The sequence below is a fragment of the Pecten maximus genome, chromosome 19 (genome assembly GCF_902652985.1).
Source record: "Pecten maximus chromosome 19, xPecMax1.1, whole genome shotgun sequence".
Taxonomy (NCBI): domain Eukaryota; kingdom Metazoa; phylum Mollusca; class Bivalvia; order Pectinida; family Pectinidae; genus Pecten; species Pecten maximus.
The window spans coordinates 1747264-1762045 of NC_047033.1; positions in this window are offsets into that span (position 1 = coordinate 1747264).

Consider the following 14782-nt stretch of genomic DNA (forward strand, 5'->3'; position numbering starts at 1 on the left):
TTTGTCTCGGCCCATTGTAATCACTGTTTATAACTATAGATTACCCGGTTGTTTGTCTCAGTCCATTGTAATCACTGTTTATAACTATAGATTACCCTGTTTGTTTGTCTCGGCCCATTGTAATCACTGTTTATAACTATAGATTACCCTGTTCCTTGTCTCGGCCCATTGTAATCAAAGTTTGATTTGATGTCAAACCTTGAAACGTTGTCATCAGAGTGCTGGTTTGCTCGTTAATTTCATATAAGAAATCAACTTTGAGATACAATATAAATATAACCTAGTATACAGTACGTTTGTCCTCTACCCACGTCTCGTTGTTAAGAAGTGTTGATCTCGACACTTCGGGTTAGCGTTTTATTGACCACAGAACACAATATCCAACTCATTCAATTTCGACCATTTTCCTATGTTACTTACAGCCTACTCGAATGATAACATTCCCAGACGCATATTTTCTCGAACTTGCAATTGAAAACCATCAAAATTAAACCGTAGAATACAATTAATTAATTGATTTAGTAACGAGATCGACACGAGGGACGCCATAACACAATACTTATTTACCGCATTTTATTGTTTTAACAAACACGATGTGATTCTTAAGCATACTTTGATACTAAAGAAGAGTGCCGTTCAATCTTCATATTTTGGGCTTTTCACCAAATGGTGAAACTACTTATTGTTTTTCTTCTATTTTCTTCTTCTTCTTCTTCTTCTTGAGACAAGGGTATTTCTCAAAATTGTATGACATATGTCAAAGGTGTGCGGTCATCTATCATTAAGTTGGTCACACAATCAAATATGGCCGCCATAACGTCATCTCCAAATAGTTTAAAATGGCCATAACTCCAAACGTATTTAAGGCCAGAGGTTGATTTAAAAAGCTCGCTAAGGGGTTGAGTTCGTCTATTTTCAGAAGATATTTTAGATTCTTTCAAAGTATGATGCAGTATGTCATTCTAATGATTTTAATGTCTCAATGATCCTAATGATCGAGATGCTCAAGGACTTGATATTTAGTCTGTAGCATGCTGGGGTAAAGCGATACCAAGTTTGTTAAAATGAATGACCCTGATGTACAGTCAATGCCACAGGTGTCAAATTGGCTAAAATCTTTAACTGACCTCTGAATAGCCAAGAGGCCAAGGGAGTTGAAATTGGGTCTATCGCATGCTTGAATGACGGTCTAACAAGTTTATTTAAATGGATGACCTTGACCGACATGAAAGGCCATCAAGGTAAATGCTCCCATAAGTTTGTCAAGGGTGTTAAATGCCTGTCAAATTGTCCGTGATAATTTCTAGTATTATTTGAAAGTATTCTGCGGTGTAAAAATAAAGCAAGGTTGCCAAATCAGCACATTATATTCATGTTTTGTTTTGACGAATTCAGATATTTTTACAAAAAATATTTTTCCTTATTGCATTTCTTTGATCAGCAGTGATTTATAGTAACTGGATATACACTGGGGCGATTCACAGAGCAAGTGATTATGTTTATGTATCGATATTGGAACTATTGAGTGTTTCTAGAATTGAAGGCGGCATGATCGAACAACGCTTATACACGGATAAAATGGATCGTAATTTATTTTACAGTTACTGTATCTAAAAAAACAATTCAAAACATATCATGTAAGTATGTAGATTAAACACCGGTAAATCACCGTCCTTATCGTTGCCATGGCAGCCGATCCAGGCCGCGATTTATGGTGCTCGCGCACAGGGCAGACTTAGTCATCCTTAAATATCAATGCCGTATTGAATAATTATATTACATTGTATTATCATTATAGAAATCAACAACCAATTGTTTTTCCATAGACTTTAGTGTTAATGTTTTGGAGTATATGATTAAAATTCTTGAATTCGATATGGCAATTATGGATTATACAAAAGGTTATGTTCTCATGTAACACTTAATAAAAGTATACTATACACACTAGGGGATGTTCAAATAAAATACACGAAGACTGATATACACAAGAGTATTGCTAAGTGGAGACCGATATACACAAGAGTATTGCTAAGTGCCCTCATATCTCCAATTTCCCTTGTTTTCTCCCTTTATCCTTTCGTAAGCCGAGAGCACCAAGTGCTGATTTCATGGTGGTCTTGGTTGATACTATAAACGTCATTTAGGCGACGAATTACTAGAGAATCATAAGGAAGTCATGAGGTATAGATCCAAATAGATCCATACGGCAACATTGTCTGGTCGTTTGAGCGGCTCACAGCAGAGGATAAAACTCCCTAGTTACCTGGCGGATATTAATAAATGGTTAACCTCGATAATTCTTAATGACCCATCAACAACATTCAAAATATATAAATAAATTAACAAACAAAAACACAAAAAAAGCCCACCAAACAATCAGGGTCATGGACACGCCGACATTTATTATTTAGATAATAAAGGAAGGCATGGGTTGTCATAGTCATATACCGTGGAAAAATGATTTTAAATTTGATATTTAATTTTTTATCAGGGCTGGTTGGTTGTACGCTTTTGATCATACTGTTTATAAATTATTAACTAACGAGATTTAAATAGCGATATTATAATGTACGTGAGAGCAGATGTTGTCAGTGATGTAGAAGAAAATGTGTTTTTTTTTTGTTTTGGTCTAATTCTGGCGGCATTATGAAGATTGTTCGCGTCCTACCGATACAACATTGCCATTTAGTCTTTTGTTATTACACATTCCTTTCGAATTGTGAATATACATCTTTAGATAGTCATCTCCGGTACAAAACCGGGGGTTATCTTCCACGGAATGCATTTCGAGGTCAAGTGCATTATCGGATAGTCCTCCAAATTGATTTCGGTATAAATATGAGTTGATTTTCCCAAACAGGTAAATGTGTTCGTATTTCTGATAAAAACAGCAACATCGGTATATTTTAATGATAACATAACCTGTAGTTATTAAAATACTGCGAGCTTAACACAAAAAACGACATATGAGTTTGGTATCACAGCCTTCAGATTTAAACAGCCTTAATAACAATGCCATATCAAATCATAGTATCACATTTGTTGTATACAGTACCATTCTGAATACTCTGTTAGCCCTGACAAATTTCTTTTTATTTTCATTTCTTAAAATATATGAAAAGGGTCCTTTCTTCCCTGATTCACCCACCTACGGTGATTGCATGCCACAGTTGATTCGATATTCCATGACTTGTGTCTATTATGGGAAAAAGATTTTGCCGATTCATGGAAGAATAAGAGAAACTGAATTTACGTACTAGTATATAATTTATATATATTAGATGAAGCTCACATTAATAAGCAATTTGTCTTTCATACTTAAAGAAACATAATAATCAATATGTAGGTTCGGTATCAACATCGGTATTGGACTAAAGAGAACGTTCATTCATTGATTCAATTAGTCTAAACGCATGTTCCTACAGTGACTGGTTTAGTTTGGTACTGGGTTAACTTTAATTAGTCTGAACGCATTGTCCCACAGTGACTGGTTTAGCTTGGTATACTTGGTTAAGTTTAATTAGTCTGAACGCATGTTCCTACAGTGACTGGTTTAGTTTGGTACTGGGTTAACTTTAATTAGTCTGAACGCATGTTCCTACCGTGACCGATTTAGTTTGGTACTGGGTTAAGTTTAATTAGTCTGAACGCATGTTCCTACAGTGGCATGTTTAGCTTGGTAAACAACCGGGCTAGATTCTCTGCGTATGGCCGTGATATCTCAGTCGATTACAGCGGTGACCGTACGCGTGTAACTCAAGGTGAAATTTCGAGATGCATGAACCAACACTCCCTACGCTTCACGGTTTGTATTTCTTCTAAGGCTGAGAAACGGGTCGCTCTGTGCAGTAGTGGTTTTGTCCTTGGTCAAGACATTTAGTTGTCCTGAACAGCATACGATGTACCTCCCGTAGGATGTTCATTGAGGTAGTCACCAATTGTTAAAAAGAGACCTCGTCTCAAAATGACACTATCTGTTCAAACCAGGAAACAAATGTTTCTTTGAAAGTACGCGTGCTATCGCATTAAGACCTAGAACAGACTAATATATACATGTATCAACACACATCTCAAGTTATGACTGTCAACTACAGTTTACTACTTATTAGACTTTTAAAAATAAAAGTGTGGTTTCATTCTATTTAAATCCGACCAGTAAACATGGGACCTGTAGGGAAATTGGGTTATCTATAATTTGTCAATTCCAATTGTGTTTTTTTTTTTTTTTTTTTTACAAAATCAATCTGATAATTTGGAGAAGTTTTGCTCTATATTTTTTTTAAATATTGATAAATGCTATTAGAAGGATTGTGTAGAAGACGAAATATTATAACATTTCAATGATGATTTGAATACGGAAGGACATGGGAGAGAACTATTTGTTATTGTTATATTGATTTTGTAGTTCTGGTGTCTTATTCAAATACGAGTACACGGACAACTCTACCGGGCAGTATGGAGGCATGGCGTTTGTTTGGGATTCAAAGAGGGAGGAAAATCAAGCATTACTGCTGACGTCAACACGGGAAACGATCGGTGACATTGCTGGTAAAATATTTGTATATATAAAAAGACTGAATTAAGAGTTTTGAAGTGAGATTGATGGCAAAGCAGGTCAGCTTATCTTGAAATGGTAAGAAAATTTTTTGTTTTTTGTTTTTTAAATGCTTCCTTTATATGAAAAATGTGATTTATATTCGTTTTCAGAAATTCTTGATGACATGGAAGTCAACACAGAAAGAGTTTTTGTTCAATTGGAAAACAGCAAGAGTGCGACAGTACTCACTAGATTCGCTGAATGCAGATATGTTTACAACAGAACATCAGTTTTCTCCCTTACTTGCAAACTTTCCCTTGGGATATTACTTTATAACACCCCCGTCGTAAAAGTTGATGGTGATGATAACCCGTACGTTCTGGAACTACGATACAGCGACGGGAAACATGTAAACATAGAGGACGAAGTAGAAGTAAGTGGCGCGAAACATGTCAACCTAGAGGACGAAGTAAGTGGCGCGAAACATGTAAACCCAGAGGACGAAGTAAGTAGCGCGAAACATGTAAACCTATAGGACGAAGTAAGTAGCGCGAAACATGTAAACCTAGAGGACGAAGTAGAAGTTAGTGGCGCGAAACATGTAAACCTAGAGGACGAAGTAAGTGGCGCGAAACATGTAAACCCAGAGGACGAAGTAAGTGTCGCGAAACATGTAAACCTAGAGGACGAAGTAAGTAGCGCGAAACATGTAAACCTAGAGGACGAGGTAGAAGTAAGTGGAACGAAACATGTAAACCTAGAGGACGAAGTAAGTGGCGCGAAACATGTAAACCTAGAGGACGAAGTAAGTGGCGCGAAACATGTAAACCTAGAGGACGAAGTAAGTGGCGCGAAACATGTAAACCTAGAGGACGAAGTAAGTAGCGCGAAACATGTAAACCTAGAGCACGAAGTAAATCGCGCGAAACATGTAAACCTAGAGGACGAAGTAAGTGGCGCGAAACATGTAAACCTAGAGGACGAAGTAAGTAGCGCGAAACATGTAAACCTAGAGGACGAAGTAAGTGGCGCGAAACATGTAAACCTAGAGGACGAAGTAAGTGGCGCGAAACATGTAAACCTAGAGCACGAAGTAAGTGGCGCGAAACATGTAAACCTAGAGGACGAAGTAAGTGGCGCGAAACATGTAAACCTAGAGGACGAAGTAAGTAGCGCGAAACATGTAAACCTAGAGGACGAAGTAAGTAGCGCGAAACATGTAAACCTAGAGGACGAAGTAAGTAGCGCGAAACATGTAAACCTAGAGGACGAAGTAAGTGCCGCGAAAAATGTAAACCTAGAGGACGAAGTAGAAGTTAGTGGCGCGAAACATGTAAACCTAGAGGACGAAGTAAGTAGTGCGAAACATGTAAACCTAGAGGACGAAGTAGAAGTTAGTGGAACGAAACATGTAAACCTAGAGGACGAAGTAGAAGTTAGTGGCGCGAAACATGTAAACCTAGAGGACGAAGTAGAAGTAAGTGGCGCGAAACATGTAAACCTAGACGACGAAGTAAGTGGCGCGAAACATGTAAACCTAGAGGACGAAGTAGAAGTAAGTGGCGCGAAACAAGTAAACCTAGAGGACGAAGTAAGTGGCGCGAAACATGTAAACCTAGAGGACGAAGTAGAAGTAAGTGGCGCGAAACAAGTAAACATAGAGGACGAAGTAAGTGGCGCGAAACAAGTAAACCTAGAGGACGAAGTAAGTGGCGCGAAACGAGTAAACCTAGAGGACGAAGTAAGTAGAGCGAAACATGTAAACCTAGAGGACGAAGTAAGTGGCGCGAAACATGTAAACCTAGAGGACGAAGTAAGTAGCGCGAAACATGTAAACCTAGAGGACGAAGTAAGTGGCGCGAAACATGTAAACCTAGAGGACGAAGTAAGTAGCGCGAAACATGTAAACCTAGAGGACGAAGTAGAAGTCAGTTTCGCGAAACATGTAAACCTAGAGGACGAAGTAAGTGGCGCGAAACATGTAAACCTAGAGGACGAAGTAAGTAGAGCGAAACAAGTAAGCCTAGAGGTCGAAGTAGAAGTCAGTTTCGCGAAACATGTAAACCTAGAGGACGAAGTAAGTGGCGCGAAACATGTAAACCTAGAGGACGAAGTAAGTAGAGCGAAACAAGTAAACCTAGAGGACGAAGTAGAAGTAAGTGGCGCGAAAACAAGTAAACCTAGAGGACGAAGTAGAAGTAAGTGGCGCGAAACAAGTAAACATAGAGGACGAAGTAAGTGGCGCGAAACAAGTAAACCTAAAGGACGAAGTAAGTGGCGCGAAACGAGTAAACCTAGAGGACGAAGTAAGTAGAGCGACACATGTAAACCTAGAGGACGAAGTAAGTGGCGCGAAACATGTAAACCTAGAGGACGAAGTAAGTAGCGCGAAACATGTAAACCTAGAGGACGAAGTAGAAGTAAGTGGCGCGAAACAAGTAAACCTAGAGGACGAAGTAGAAGTAAGTGGCGCGAAACAAGTAAACTAGAGGACGAGTAAGTGGCGGCGAAACAAGTAAACCTAGAGGACGAAGTAAGTGGCGCGAAACGAGTAAACCTAGAGGACGAAGTAAGTAGAGCGACACATGTAAACCTAGAGGACGAAGTAAGTGGCGCGAAACATGTAAACCTAGAGGACGAAGTAAGTAGCGCGAAACATGTAAACCTAGAGGACGAAGTAGAAGTAAGTGGCGCGAAACAAGTAAACCTAGAGGACGAAGTAGAAGTAAGTGGCGCGAAACAAGTAAACATAGAGGACGAAGTAAGTGGCGCGAAACAAGTAAACCTAGAGGACGAAGTAAGTGGCGCGAAACGAGTAAACCTAGAGGACGAAGTAAGTAGAGCGACACATGTAAACCTAGAGGACGAAGTAAGTGGCGCGAAACATGTAAACCTAGAGGTCTAAGTAAGTGGCACGAAACATGTAAACCTAGAGGACGAAGTAAGTGGCGCGAAACATGTAAACCTAGAGGACGAAGTAAGTGGCGCGAAACATGTAAACCTAGAGGACGAAGTAAGTAGTGCGAAACAAGTAAACCTAGAGGACGAAGTAGAAGTAAGTGGCGCGAAACAAGTAAACCTAGAGGACGAAGTAGAAGTAAGTAGCGCGAAACATGTAAACCTAGAGGACGAAGTAAGTGGCGCGAAACATGTAAACCTAGAGGACGAAGTAAGTGGCGCGAAACAAGTAAACCTAGAGGACGAAGTAAGTAGTGCGAAACAAGTAAACCTAGAGGACGAAGTAGAAGTAAGTGGCGCGAAACAAGTAAACCTAGAGGACGAAGTAGAAGTAAGTGGCGCGAAACAAGTAAACATAGAGGACGAAGTAAGTGGCGCGAAACAAGTAAACCTAGAGGACGAAGTAAGTGGCGCGAAACGAGTAAACCTAGAGGACGAAGTAAGTAGAGCGAAACATGTAAACCTAGAGGACGAAGTAAGTGGCGCGAAACATGTAAACCTAGAGGACGAAGTAAGTAGCGCGAAACATTTAAACCTAGAGGACGAAGTAAGTGGCGCGAAACATGTAAACCTAGAGGACGAAGTAAGTAGCGCGAAACATGTAAACCTAGAGGACGAAGTAGAAGTCAGTTTCGCGAAACATGTAAACCTAGAGGACGAAGTAAGTAGAGCGAAACAAGTAAGCCTAGAGGTCGAAGTAGAAGTCAGTTTCGCGAAACATGTAAACCTAGAAGACGAAGTAAGTGGCGCGAAACATGTAAACCTAGAGGACGAAGTAAGTAGAGCGAAACAAGTAAACCTAGAGGACGAAGTAGAAGTAAGTGGCGCGAAACAAGTAAACCTAGAGGACGAAGTAGAAGTAAGTGGCGCGAAACAAGTACACATAGAGGACGAAGAAAGTGGCGCGAAACAAGTAAACGTAGAGGACGAAGTAGGTGGCGCGAAACGAGTAAACCTAGAGGACGAAGTAAGTAGAGCGAAACATGTAAACCTAGAGGACGAAGTAAGTGGCGCGAAACATGTAAACCTAGAGGACGAAGTAAGTAGCGCGAAACATGTAAACCTAGAGGACGAAGTAAGTGGCGCGAAACATGTAAACCTAGAGGACGAAGTAAGTAGCGCGAAACATGTAAACCTAGAGGACGAAGTAGAAGTCAGTTTCGCGAAACATGTAAACCTAGAGGACGAAGTAAGTAGCGCGAAACATGTAAACCTAGAGGACGAAGTAGAAGTCAGTTTCGCGAAACATGTAAACCTAGAGGACGAAGTAAGTAGCGCGAAACATGTAAACCTAGAGGACGAAGTAAGTGGCGCGAAACAAGTAAACCTAGAGGTCTAAGTAAGTGGCGCGAAACATGTAAACCTAGAGGACGAAGTAAGTGGTGGGATATGTTAGTCTATTTTTATTTAACATGTATACTTAGCGGGCAAAGTAAGTGAAGGGATATGCTAGTCTATTTTTGTTTGACGTGTGTGTCAATATTAAAATGCGTTTATATCCTTTGGACAGAAATAGACATTGGCAGGATTGGGCAAGAGTTAACATTATTCTAATTAAGATAGAAGTGCCAGCAATCTTGATATTGTGCAATGCTGGCATGATCTCCCGATGGTCCGAATTTCTTTGTATTGCTTCGAATATAATTGGAATTACTCGGCTGGTCATACGTATTTATATCGTTAAAACATCACATATTTTTCGATATTTGAATTTCTTCCTCCTTCAGTATGATTTAAATTGGAAGGTGAACCCTTTGTGGGAAGAGTGAGTTATGTTAGCTTATTTTTTCTGGTTATTACAGGAAAGTGAGGATGAGGAGACCGGTTCGCATCTGTATGAGGGAGTTCAATTTGTTGATTTACTCATACAAGAAAACACAAAATTAGGAACTGTTGGCTTGACCTTCCAATACTCATGTAAGTAGCTTAGTAAATTGAATCACATGTGTTATCTGATAATTTATAATAAGTTTGTAATGACTAATAACTACCGACTGTGATGATCAATGTCAACCGACTGTGATGATAAATAACTACCGACTGTGATGATAAATAACTACCGACTGTGATGATAAATGATTACCGACTGTGATGATAAATGACTACCGACTGTGATGATAAATGACTACCGACTGTGATGATAAATAACTACCGACTGTGATGGTAAATAACTACCGACTGTGATGATAAATGACTACCGACTGTGATGATAAATGACTACCGACTGTGATGATAAATAACTACCGACTGTGATGATAAATAACTACCGACTGTGATGATAAATGATTACTGACTGTGATGATAAATAACTACCGACTGTGATGATAAATGACTACCGACTGTGATGATAAATAACTACCGACTGTGATGGTAAATAACTACCGACTGTGATGATAAATGACTACCGACTGTGATGATAAATGACTACCGACTGTGATGATAAATAACTACCGACTGTGATGGTAAATAACTACCGACTGTGATGATAAATAACTACCGACTATGATGATAAATAACTACCGACTGTGATGATAAATGACTACCGACTGTAATGATAAATAACTACCGACTGTGATGATAAATAACTACCGACTGTGATGATAAATAACTACCGACTGTGATGATGAATAACTACCGACTGTGATGATAAATAACTACCGACTGTGATGATAAATGATTACCAACGGTGATGATAAATATCTACCGACTGTGATGGTAAATAACTATCGACTGTGATGATAAATAACTACCGACTGTGATGATAAATGATTACCGACTGTGATGGTAAATAACTATCGACTGTGATGATAAATAACTACCGACTGTGATGATAAATAACTACCGACTGTGATGATAAATGATTACCAACTGTGATGATAAATATCTACCGACTGTGATGGTAAATAACTATCGACTGTGATGATAAATAACTACCGACTGTGATGATAAATGATTACTGACTGTGATGATAAATAACTACCGACTGTGATGGTAAATAACTACCGACTGTGATGATAAATAACTACCAACGGTGATGATAAATATCTACCGACTGTGATGATAAATAACTACCGACTGTGATGATAAATAACTACCACTGTGATGATAAATGATTACTGACTGTGATGATAAATAACTACCGACTGTGATGATAAATGATTACCGACTGTGATGATAAATGATTACCGACTGTGATGATACATGATTACTGACTGTGATGATAAATAACTACCGATTGTGATGATAAATGACTACCGACTGTGATGGTTAATAACTACCGACTGTGATGATACATGATTACTGACTGTGATGATAAATAACTACCGACTGTGATGATAAATGATTACCGACTGTGATGATAAATGATTACCGACTGTGATGATACATGATTACTGACTGTGATGATAAATAACTACCGACTGTGATGATAAATAACTACCGACTGTGATGATAAATGATTACCGACTGTGATGATAAATGATTACCGACTGTGATGATAAATGATTACCGACTGTGATGATCAATGACTACCGACTGTGACGATGGACTAGCGACGTTGATGATGAATATATGCGACACCCAATTTTCTTTTTTCCCCTCCCGTTAAGTGAAACGTTGTCTGTTCGTGATTTGAATTAATTATGTGTAAAACATGTACAATTTAAAAGGATTGAAAAGCCACACAAGACTTATTGAAACGTCCCACACCGAACACTGATACATCACACTCCAACAAAGATATTTTTTCATTCAAAGGTGGGAACCCTTAATCTTCCTTAAGTCTATGTATTCATGGATATATATATACAGGACGGAAATGGATGTTTGTTTCGGCTTTTACCTTTTGCAACACATATTTTAGTTATGTGTCGCTCGGTGTTGTCCTTCATACAGTGCCATTTAAGAACGGTGTCAACGGATGATAAATGTTAATGAATTCTGTGTAAATAACATGTTACTTCCTTTTAATTGCATCATTATTATCTTAATTTGAGCATTCGTTCTTGTTGGAAATTTTTCCAGGACATGTCAATTTAAAATCAATTACTGCCCAGCACTTTAAGGGACGCATAGTCAAACAGGTCTGCGTCACTGATTGTAGTGTCATCATAATTGTGTCTGAATCACATCTGCTGCCTCTTTTTCGTTTTATATTTTGAAGACATGCCATACGAACAAGCCGATTTCCTGGTTATACAAGGATACTATCGTGAGTAGAAGATAAGAATCCTTGACAAGACGGCGTTATTTTCCTATATACATATTGTATTGGTCAAGAATTAAGAACTCATTTGGAACAATAGGCGCTATAATGTGATGACTAACTTTAGTTCGTCTTGTTTTACTTTAATTTGTTAAACACTCAAAGTGTGTCATTTGGTAAGACCAGAAAAAATACTTTAAGATATATCACACCCATATTAGGGAGAGTGACATTTCCAAATGTTTATGAGGAGCAACATAGTCCAATAAATGTAATATATTCAGTTTTGTATTTCAAAAGAGTGTCATACGTATTGATGTTGTCTGAAATATACTTAATTCAATGGAATCGAACCACCTGGTATTTGCACTGGTTGTAAAACAATTAATGTTTAATGTTAATTACCTGTAATGATGATAAAACAGAGTGACCAAAAACATCCGTTACTATGATATTTACATCTTGTAATCATGGTGTCCAAATTACATGCTGATAATTATAAATGTATACGATTAACTATCTCTTTACTTTGAGGACGGGTGTCATAGAGTTTGCCTGTTTGAACTTCTTTTTTAAGAACTGAACAATGCAATTTTCTGCAAATCCTTCACATACAGACATTTACCATGTATATAGAGCAAATTCATTAGCTTACCGTTTATTATCAAATATATTTAACTGATATGGCAGTTTATTTTTTATTTTTTCACTCGTTGGTACCATTGAATGAACTTTTTATAACATTTCGAAAGAGGCCTTCAAATGCTTTTATTAAATGTATTACTTTACCTGCCTACTGGAAAGTAGCTGGATGAATCCGTCTAAATGACAACTGATCGAGTTAGCTGATCAGTCTTAGTTTGCTTTTCAAAATGCTTATACGCTACACAATAGCTCTATATTAAAAACATATATTGAAATAATAAACACCACTGATAAACTCCTCCTCGTGTTTATTAATCACCAAAACGTAATATTTGATCCACTATTTATGTAAACAGTATAATTGGATATATATATATATTATTGATCATAAAATGTAACTCGTCCTGGCGTACATCAGGAAGGTAGTTCCGACAAAAATATTATATTTTCACTGCTCATCACTGCAGTGAAAATATCATTTTTTTCATTGATAATTTTTACAGGTAAAATTGTTATAAATGTTTCGTTTACATATGAATACAGCTGATATTAACGGTAAACCGGGGGATGCTGTGGCAGCCAGAGAGGACACACCTTTATCAACCTACTATCCAACAACCAGAGCACCATCCGCCTCCTTGGTCTCTACAACAGCTGACCCGTCAACACCTAGTCTATTCACTGTCGACCCCAGGTATTCACCAAACAAAAGCAATGCTAATTGTTACTACCTTCATCAAGAACCATAGCTGACCATTTATCTACGTGAATGACCGATGGTACATCACAGACAAGACTTTGTATGATGCTTCGGTGACTATCCTCTCTCACGTTGATCAGATGAAAAAAAATCAATCAATTCTGAATAAAAATGTTTTAATTTATGCCATGGTGAAGCGCCCGTCGTATGTCCGTTCGATTTGAAAAAGAGGGTAAATGATTTAAATCGCTACTTATCCTGAAAGGCTCAACGGATTTTGATTAAGTTTGGTCTTCTGTATTAATGGACAAATGAGATCCAACATTTATTATCAGATTGTTGCTCCTTTTGGGCGAGAGACGGGGACCAAATACGGGGAAATGACAGTAAATACTCTAAACCGCCGCTAAGTCTCAACTCAATCGGTTTTGATGACATTTGATCTGGAGCTTGACATTGAAGGTCAAAGGTGATCCAATGTTGGTCACTGCTTTCCTTGGACCGCAAGGATGGTGTCCAATAGGGGAACCATTAATGGGAGAAGCAGCCTAAGAAATAGGAAAATAATTTAAATATAACTGAAAGTGATTTTTAAATATTGCTGAAATATCCAGGTGAGTTATGCATGCCCTTTGGTCCTCGTTTGCTGATTAGATATCATAAACTTTCGGCCGATGACCCGCGGTCATTGACTAACGTGTTGCATACTTCTTTCACTACCATTCACATCACATCTTTATGTTTTGTTGAAATTTTAGCACCATTCATGGATCAACAGTCTCAACAGTCAGCTCCAGCACTGTTTCGGAATCAGAAGGTAGACAGATTACAACTGAAATCAAGTCCGTCGATCCTGAACCCAAAACTGCATCCGGGTTACAGCGGACCACAACCAGTTCAGAAGGTCAGTCATATATATGTTTATCAAATGATTTCTTTTATTCCTCTTTGGTAAAGCAATGATTATAGTTCTCCGGCTTGCTGTACAGTCATTTTTACATTGTACAACGCGTAGTTATTGAAACATAATGAGATTCAACAAATGCCAAACATTTACGCAACATCTTCAAATAAAACGGTGTGTGTAAGTTACGTCTCGATAAACTGAGTAAACATAACCAAACTCATGACGTAATATGCATAAACATGACATAAAGCTTAACATTTTCATTATTTAGTCCCCCAGACTACTCCCGCGGAAAGCTGTGCAGAAATGTGCTGTCACAAAGCTACTTGGGATAGCGTTACCATGGCATCCCTGCTTGCGTCTGGAAACAAAACCGAGATAGAGAAAATACTGACCCTGTTACATGATCTGAAAACCGAGCTTACCGTTAACAAGTCAACTCTGACGCTACACCGGGCAAGAAAGATAAGCATGATGGACATGAGGACATCTGCGAATGGTATCGGATCTCTTGGAGTGGTCATCATTGTTGGCGTGGTATCGGCAGTCGTCTTTCTGGACATTGTAGCCTTAATGATCAAGAAATAACGCGTCCACCTCTGCGATCAGGACCGTTATGTTTCAAATTTAATATTATAATCCATTTAATCAATATAAAAAGGATACCGAGCAGCGGCCCACATAGATATGGCCCATCCGCTCAGAAAGTTACACTGTATGTAATTATACAGATAGACTTTTAAGATATTTTTCAAGTAGGTCATTTTTAATTTCGACTGAAAACTAAAGAGTGGTCAAGTCCGACATATGATCTTAGAACATGATGATACA